Source organism: Panicum virgatum, chromosome 6N, assembly GCF_016808335.1.
Source record: "Panicum virgatum strain AP13 chromosome 6N, P.virgatum_v5, whole genome shotgun sequence".
Lineage (NCBI taxonomy): Eukaryota > Viridiplantae > Streptophyta > Magnoliopsida > Poales > Poaceae > Panicum > Panicum virgatum.
The window spans coordinates 22,031,502-22,040,463 of record NC_053150.1 but is presented as its reverse complement, the minus strand read 5'-3'; positions in this window follow the sequence as shown (position 1 = coordinate 22,040,463).

Sequence of the window (8,962 nt, the reverse complement as noted above, 5' to 3'; positions counted from 1 at the left end):
TCCCCAACTTTCCCCATGCCTCTGGAGCCGGACCTCGCCGGAACGGCGCCGCCAGTCCCTTCCCTGCTCTGAAATCCGTCTAGGGACCTCAAGTCAAAAGAAACAAACATTCCAGGGTCTAATTTGCAAAATGTGTGTGAATTTCAAAACAGTGAACTTGTAAAATACATAACAATTCGTAGAAAAATCATAAAAATGTAAACTCAACTTTTCTGGAATTCTTGGAACAAAATATACAACTTTTGTTACATGCACATTTTCAGTTTCTGCTTCTATTTTAATCTATATTAAAGATTAAATTAAATAGATCATAAATGTATCTCATGTTCTAGAGCAATGCTATCTCTGATTTTGGGTAGTAGCTTCACTTCTATGAATAGAGTCTTGCATAAAAATTTCATGACCAGAAACCAAATATAACTAGGTGTTTCATTGAATCTTGCTTAATCTAAGGTTAAATACTATGTATTTGTTCTTGCTGTTCTATAGTATATTTTCGGGTGAAACTTTTTCAGTGCACTTGAGATGATAAAATAACAGTACTGTAAAAGTTTAGAAGCCATTTCAATTGTATATCTAAGGTTTTGATTTAAGCTATGTTTAATGGTGATAGTGCATGATAAATAGTTCTACTACTTGGAAAAATGTGAAACTTGTACCAGGTGCTAATCTTGGGTAGTTGAACATGCTAGAAATATTTGGAAATCAGATTCTTTGTAAGAACAGAAGTTACACATAAATGTTTGAGGTGCTAGACCTAGATTAATTATTTTGAACATGATGTTTCAGTAAGGATGTAAGGCTGAAAGTTTCTCAGTAAGGTCAAGGTATTATGAGAATGTTAGTATAAAATTGTGGAACACATTTCAAATGTTTAACTAAGGTTTTGAATTAATTCATATATAGTGATACTATATCATGATAAATAGTTTTAGCATCTGGAAAAATCTGAAATTTGTAGCAGCACCTATTATTGAATAAATGAACCAGTATATGAAGTTTGACAACTAAATTCTGAGTACAAACAGAGATACATTTAACCCATGAGTATCCAAGGTATAGAATGTTTATTTCATTCTGGTTGTTGTACTATATATCTATTCATGAAACTTGTACAGAACCATGTTATTGTTGTATAGAAGTCACCCAAAAAGTTTAGGAGGTTTTACTTAACAAGAACTAGCTCAACCAAATATGCATATGCTAAATTAAGTAAATGCAACACTAAGTATTCTACTATAGAAAAAGGCTGATAGTTTTACTGAAACATGATCATGCTTAGAGTAGACTATGGTAAAAATATGAATCCAGTTTGAAATCATTTACTTTCTCAAATAGTAAAGATTCCTAGATCTACTAGTTAACTTCATATATTAATGCTAGTAAACCTAGACTTGGTTTATCTCTGAAACTTTTTTTGGTTGAACCTGCTACTGAATCCTTGCTGTCATACAAGTTTGAAAATTTTTAGATTTAGTTTGCTATATATCCTGTTTAATGCTTGTTTGAAGAACTTAATTCATGGTATATAGTTCCTGTGTGTGGAAAAATCTAGATTTATTTTGGTACCTTTTTTAGCCTTGTGATCATGTCTGCAAAATTTAAGATACTTATACTGAGAATTCCTCCAGTTATAATTCATACTTGTTATATCATGCCTAGATTTGTTAATTTCATTATGAATGCAATACTTCATATCTGGTCATGATCTTTGGACATGTTCTTAGTTGGAATGAATTCTTTATGAGGTTATAAATTTATGTGCAGTACTAGTCTTCTTGAAGCCCAAATAAATATGCATGTTCATGTCCAGTTTAATGTATAAATAATTAATCTTGTAGAAATAATTCTTGATAATTTTAATGGAACATGTTTAGACCATATCTAGGTTCCTGTAAAATTTTGAGATCCATCACCTTTGCCTAGCTCTCTGTGGAATTTTTTTTGCTAGCTTGTTAGTTTTGTTAATTTTATAACTCCTGTTCCTTGAGTAGATAAAATCTGGAACATTTACAGTACAGAGTATATCCTACCTAGATGTTACTGTAAAATTTGTAGCTCCAGAAGCCATTCCTAACAACCTGTGCAAATTCATGAAGTCTCTAGGTTAATCTGTTTACAGGATTTTTCATGATTATATGCTTTACTGTTAAGGTCTGAAATTTTTATAGTAAATACTACACTATCTAATCTGCTCAACATAAATTTTTCATCATCAGATCATTTGTATATTTTCCGTTCTAAAATTAGGAACTTATGCTTATGTTTAAGATTAGGAAACTAAGCACCCCAACACACTCATTCATGAAGATGGTTAATCATAATTACTACTCCATAAATGACTGCCCAGTAAATGAACTCACAAAAATCATCATTAAGTTAACTTTTTGTTGGACTACAACTTTATCGTGAAGGAAAGAAATAATTTATCCTATTGTAACCATGAAAATCTTGCATTGCATATGGACGCGGTTAATCTCGCCGATGAAGATTATGAACTGATTCCAGCGGACTCTCTTGCTGTGTCGGAGGTTAGTCTTAATTGTACTAACTTAGCTCAAGACCAGGGCCAAGCCCCAGATGAATCTCAGCCTGACAGTGCCCAAGAAGGCAAGCTCTGGTGCATAATCCCATTATTTTCAGAGTTATTATTCATCTAACTATTCATAATGTGTTGTAATAATTTTATTTGTGCATTTACGTTTTCTAGACGTTGATTGAAAACCTTAGATGCATGATCCCTAGGTACCTATGTTTGATATTCGGATCTTTTTTATCGACTAGTTGCCCTGCTAATTAGGAACGATAGAAGTCGAGTGGTTTCCTGCCTCTCGCGGGCATATAGGAATTGACTGACTTTAAATTCCTGCTGAAATATAAGGACAATGGGCGGGGTTGTGTAGTTGTGATACCCCGCTGGTGTAGTTGAAATTGATTAAGGTCGCGGTGTGTGGCTCATTTCGTTAAGCGTTTGAAAGTACTAGCCACATACCGAGAAATATGGTAATCGGTAAGCTTAAGTACATGATTTGACCAGCGAGTGGAACGATGTGGCACCCTTTTCGTAGAAGTAGGTTTTATTTTTGTCCGGACGTACGGGTGCAGAGTGGTCGGACTCTGTAGTCGTGAAGGGTGTCCCGGATCCACGGACTGGAAAGAAAGGGGAACAGTAGCGTGGGCGGGAGCGAAGTCGATCCCCATGCGTGTGGTTTAGGTTCCCCTGGCCAGGTTGAAATTTGATTTAGAATCTTCCACCTCTCACGGCATGAGATTGCTTAATGATTTCGGTCACACAGAGTAACAAGTGGAACAAATATTGATAATACTACTATATGATTAATTGGTTGCTCTACCATGTTTGAGTAGAGATAGTTGCAAACTTAGAACGGTTAATCCAACTAGAAATTGGCTACCATGAACTTAGTCTAGTTATCGGACTAAGTTATATCCGGTGAAGGGTAAGTCTTGCTAAGTATTAGTATACTCAGCCTTGCTTGTAGCACTATTTTCAGGTACTAACTTCGAGGATTTGATTGCGAGTCTTACTTGGCCTTGTACTTTGCCTCTGGGCTGGACTGTTGAGTGGGATGGTCCTTCAGCCGGTGCTGACCACCCTCTGATTGAGTGACGCTTTCGTAAGGGCTTTATCGATGCGTCACCTCCTTTCGTTAGTTATCTTTTGCTGCTTCCGCTAAAACAATGAGACTTGAATAATTTGAGTAGTTGAACTCTATAGTACTTTACTACTCTAAATTTGGTTTGTAATAAATTTATCTTCCGCTGCAATCACTTTGAGATGTATGAGATATTCTGTGTTGTAATCTCTGGGCTCACCTTCGTGTGAGTGTTGTCTGCGCGATCCTGGAATAGCGTGGCTTTTATCGAGGATTCACTCGAGGAACTACTGGTGCGTGCCGATTTGGTTCTAAGTTGCCTAGCAATGAAGATCAGTGCACCCGGGCCCAGTTAGTTTGGGTGGTTCCGCCACAATCATTCTCCGCTGCCACATCACAGCCCCTCTAGCACCGCCTGGCACAGGCACCACATAACGCACCCCTACTGCCGCCATTGCTGCACCAACATCATCAATGGCCACTCAAGCACGACGCCGAGAGCATCACACTCATGCTGCCCTGAATCCTACGAGGCACACCTTCTTCCCCACCAAAACACCGACCGGCAGTGAAGGTATGGACTCTCGCTGTCATCCTTTTCTTTTGTTTGTTGAATTTAGCTTCTGAAATGGTGCAAAACTAGCTTGTTTATTTGGGCTGTTCTTCAATGTTTCATTAGATGGATCAAAGCTGGGTGAATGGAAAATTATTTACACCTGAACACATTGATGGTGTCATGGAATTTATGACCTTCGTTCAAGGAAAATTCAATGACAATGTTGAAATTTATGCCCCTGTAGTAGATGCCTTAATCAGAAATACCATTGTCAGGCTATGGTGAGGAAGCACATATTGATGAATGGCATGGACAATAGTTATACTCGATGGATTCATCATGGGGAGTCCTTGAATGTAGATATTATTGATCATCCTGCTGTTGTGCATGATACTTTTGATGTTGATGGTGTAGCAGAGGAGTAAAATTATGGTGCTGATCCTTGGGAAGAGGTTTTAGGAGACCTACACACTGCAGAACAAGCAAGACATGATGAAGAAAATCAGGATGCTGATGTAGAACCTCATGAACCAGATTCATTTTACAAAATAGCTATGAGGGAGGCAAAGCGTCAGCTGTATCCAGGTTGTACCAAATTTTCAAGGTTTTCTTTTGTGGTGAAGCTTCTTCATATGAAGTTTTTCTATAGGATAAGCAATTCTGCTTTTTCTGCAGTAATGAAGCTATTGGCTGAAGCATTCTCAGAATGCAATACACTCCCAAAATCACATGATGAAGCAAAGAGGCTTGTAAAGGAACTAGGTCTTGTATATGAATCAATACATGTCTGCAACAACAATTGTGTGATGTTCAGAAAAGAATATGCCAACCACAACAATTGCCCTGTTTGTGGTCTCTCAAGATGGAAAGATCCAGAAAGAAAGAAGATACCACAGAAAGTGTTGTGGCATTTCCCATTGGCGCCTAGGCTAAGAAGGATGTTTGCAACCAAAGAAGCATCAGAAGAAGCACAATGGCACAAGTTAAAGCCACAGCCTAGTGAGAAGGAAATGAGCCACCCAGCTGACGGGGAAGCATGGCAAGATTTTGACCGAGTATATCCAGATTTTGCAGAAGATCCTAGAAACCTTAGAGATGGTCTGGCGACTGATGGGTTCAATCCTTTTTCAGAACAGAAGTCAAGATATAGCATGTGGCCTGTATTGGTTGTGCCATACAACCTTCCACCCTGGGCATGCATGCAGGAGTCAAACTTCATGATGGTTTTGCTTATTCCAGGACCTAAATCACACGGTAAGGACTTTGATGTTTTTCTAGAGCCTCTTGTAGAAGATTTGCTTGATCTTTGGAAAGGTGTGCCTACTTATGATGCTCTTACTGGCAAAACTTTTAGCCTTCGTGCTGCAGTTCTCTGGTGCATCCATCATTACCCAGCACTGAGTACTCTTTCAGGGCGTACCACAAAAGGGCTATTTTGCATGTATCCATTGTGACAAACACCCTCTTTCATACGGGCTAAGGAGCAAAATTGTGTATTTTGGGCACTTTTGATTCCTTCCAAAGGGACAACATTTGCGTAGAAACAATGAGTATGCTAGACTTTATGAAAGTGATGACCCACCAGAGAAATTCACTATGGAAGAGCTGTTGGCTGAACTAGAGAAAGTTAGAGATGTTAGACCTGGGAAGCAACAAGAATGTGGGAAGAGGAAGCGTTCTAAAATAGAAGGGGGTCGTGTGCGAATTTGGAGCCGAATGGTTAGTTTATGGAAGTTGCCATATTGGAAACATTTGAAGCTGAGGCATAATATTGATGTCATGCATATTGAGAAAAACATATGCGAGGTCCTCATTGGAACAATTCTGAACATACTTTGGAAGACAAAGGATATGGCTAAAGCAAGGCTTGATCTGAAAGATTTGGGAATTAAAAAGGAGTTGCAATTTAGAGGCGATGGAGAATCATGTGAGATACCTCAAGCTCGTTATACCTTGTCCAGAAAAAATAAGGCCTTTTATGATTTTCTACGGAGTGTGAAATTTCTAGATGGATTTGCTTCCAACATCTCATGTTTAAATGCAGAGGGAACTAAGATACAAGGGCTGAAAACACATGATTGTCACATTTTTTTGCAAAGATTCTTACCAGCTGCTATGAGAGGATTTTTTGGATGATGATATTTACAAAGCAATAGCGGAGTTAGGGAAGTTCTTCAGGAAACTATGCAGCAGAAAGCTTAACAAGGATGTATTGGTTGAAATGAAGAAAGAGATCCCTATAATTTTGATGAAGCTTGAGAAAATCCACCCCCCCCCCACCTGGCTTCCTTTGATGTGATGATGCACCTTGCTGTCCATCTACCTAATGAGGCATTACTTTGAGGTCCTGTGCAATTTGGTTGGATGTACCCGATTGAAAGGAGGCTTTACACTTTGAAGCACTATGTGAGGAATCGGGCTCGGCCAGAAGGTTCAATTGCCGAGGCATATGTTGCTGATGAATGCCTAACATTTTGCTCTAAGTACATGGATGATGTTGAAACAATCGGGAACCAAGAAATAAAGGTTTTTCTGATGAAGGGGCCTGTGGTGTTGATGTTTTTGGGCATGGAGTTCATTTTACTTCTGCACATGAACTTGTGTACGATGAAAATTCCTTTGATCAAATGGTGTGGTATGTGCTTAACAACTGCAGTCAAGTTGAGAAATATGTGAGGTAAGTTGAGAGGTTTGCCTTCTTTCTTTTGTGCCACCTTTGTATTTGACATATGCTAACTTCTTTTTTCTGCAGAATGTTCAGAGAGGAATTACAAACAGCAGGGGTACATAACTTTGAACGAAAGATTCGGCTCGGATTTCAGACGTGGTTCAGCAACCATGTTAGTTTTTCATTCCCATCTATTAGGCAATTTGTTATATATAAAGATTCTAATTTGTGTGTGTTGCATGTGGCAGATCATGAGGTTGCGGGATACTCATCAAGACAAGATAGATGAGGATCTCTTTTCATTGGCATGTGCCCTAATTTTAGAGTCAGGAAATACTCCTCATGCATAGTGAATGGTGTGCGGTTTAACACTGTTGACCATGACAAGAATAAGAAAACACAGAACAGTGAAATAATGACAAGGTACACACAATGGCTAGTTCATTGATTTTTTTGGAACCTTGAAAGAGATAGTTCAGTTAGAATATTCTGATGAGAGGACAATAGTTTTGTTTAAATGTGACTGGTTTAAACTGGATGGGAGGAGGACTGAACCTAACTATGATGGCTTCTTTAAAAGCATCAATGTTGGAAGTCTATGCTACAAGGACGATTCTTTAGTATTGGCCACTCAGGCTGCGAAGGTATTCTATTTGCCAGACACAAAGCTGGGTGAGAATTGGCTAGTTCTTCAGACATTCGACTATAGGCATCTATACAATGTAAGCGAAACTGAATTTGCACAATATAATGCTCCTGCATATCAAGTGCTGTGACAAATTAAGTAATCTTGCTCCATATAAACATTTTTCCTGGGAGGCGAGGATGAGGATGAGCCTGATGCGTTTGATTTGTTCAAAATCTGCCACTATAGTAAGAAAAGAAAAGGCTTCACACCTGCGATGCAATTGGCTATTGTAAGTCACCTCTGATGGTTAAATTCTAAAATTGATTATTTTAAACTGCCCCATGATCTTGATCCATGTTTGCTGCTTGGTTGCTTGCTAGACTCAAATGGAAAACCAGCTGGCAGCACAACCAGCAGAAGGTGAAGAAACCAAGTCAAGGGCTCAGGTTGTAGCTGACGTGCTTGCGGACAACAACAAGAACAATCAGTTCCTTCAGAATGTGGGGCTCCAGGCTGAACGACGACCAAGGGTCCGTGGATGTGATGCTACAGAACAACTGGAAGCGGAGAAGATGGCAAATGCAGATCTTCGATCAATTATCAGTCAATTATCAGCATCCAATCAAAGCAGCTAGAGGAACTTCAACAGACAAGGGTGAGGGACAAAGAAGAGATGTCCAAGAAGTATGCTAACCTAGAGGCCAAACTTGAGCTTTTGCTGGGTAATAATTGACAGAGCTTAGTATCTTGCTTTGCTATTTTTGGTTGGAACCAAACTTGTGTAGTTGCAGTGCATCTTTTGTAGTGTTTGCCGCTATAGTGCCTTGTGTGCACTGGTAGTGGGACATTTGGGAATTTTTGTGATGTGGGCAGAATTTTTGTGCTGTGGGTAGAATTCTTGAACTGCTCTGCTGGTAACTTGGATGATAAATTCTATATGTCTTGTGGGCTGATTTGAGCTATTGTTTGTAATTTTGATGATACATTTTGTATGTCTCATGGGCTTTAATGTCTCTGCTGGTAACTTGGATGATACATTTTGATGATAAATTCTCATTTGATTATTCTGATAAATAGGCTAAATTTCCCTTTGGGAATTTAATGGTATTCAATCTGAGTGGATTTGTAATGGGCTGAAAATTGGCCCATTGTAACAGCCCATTTCCAAAATGGACCCAATATAAGACATGCCACGTCATTAGCCATGTTGGCCGCCACATCAGCTGCCACGTCATTTGCCACATCAGCCGCTGCGTTGGATGCCACATCAGCCCCCGTGTCATCGGCCACGTTGGATGCCACGTCAATGTCTATGTCATTCATGGTTGAACACGTGGCAATATCTATGATAAAATCTGTGACATTTTTTTTGTCATAGATATTGGGTTTGGGTAGGGCTAAGTGGGCTTCGGGTCATTTCGTGACAATTTAGAAATGTCATAGATCGTGCTAATCTATGATGTTTACGCAAAAAACATCGATCGATTTAATCTGTG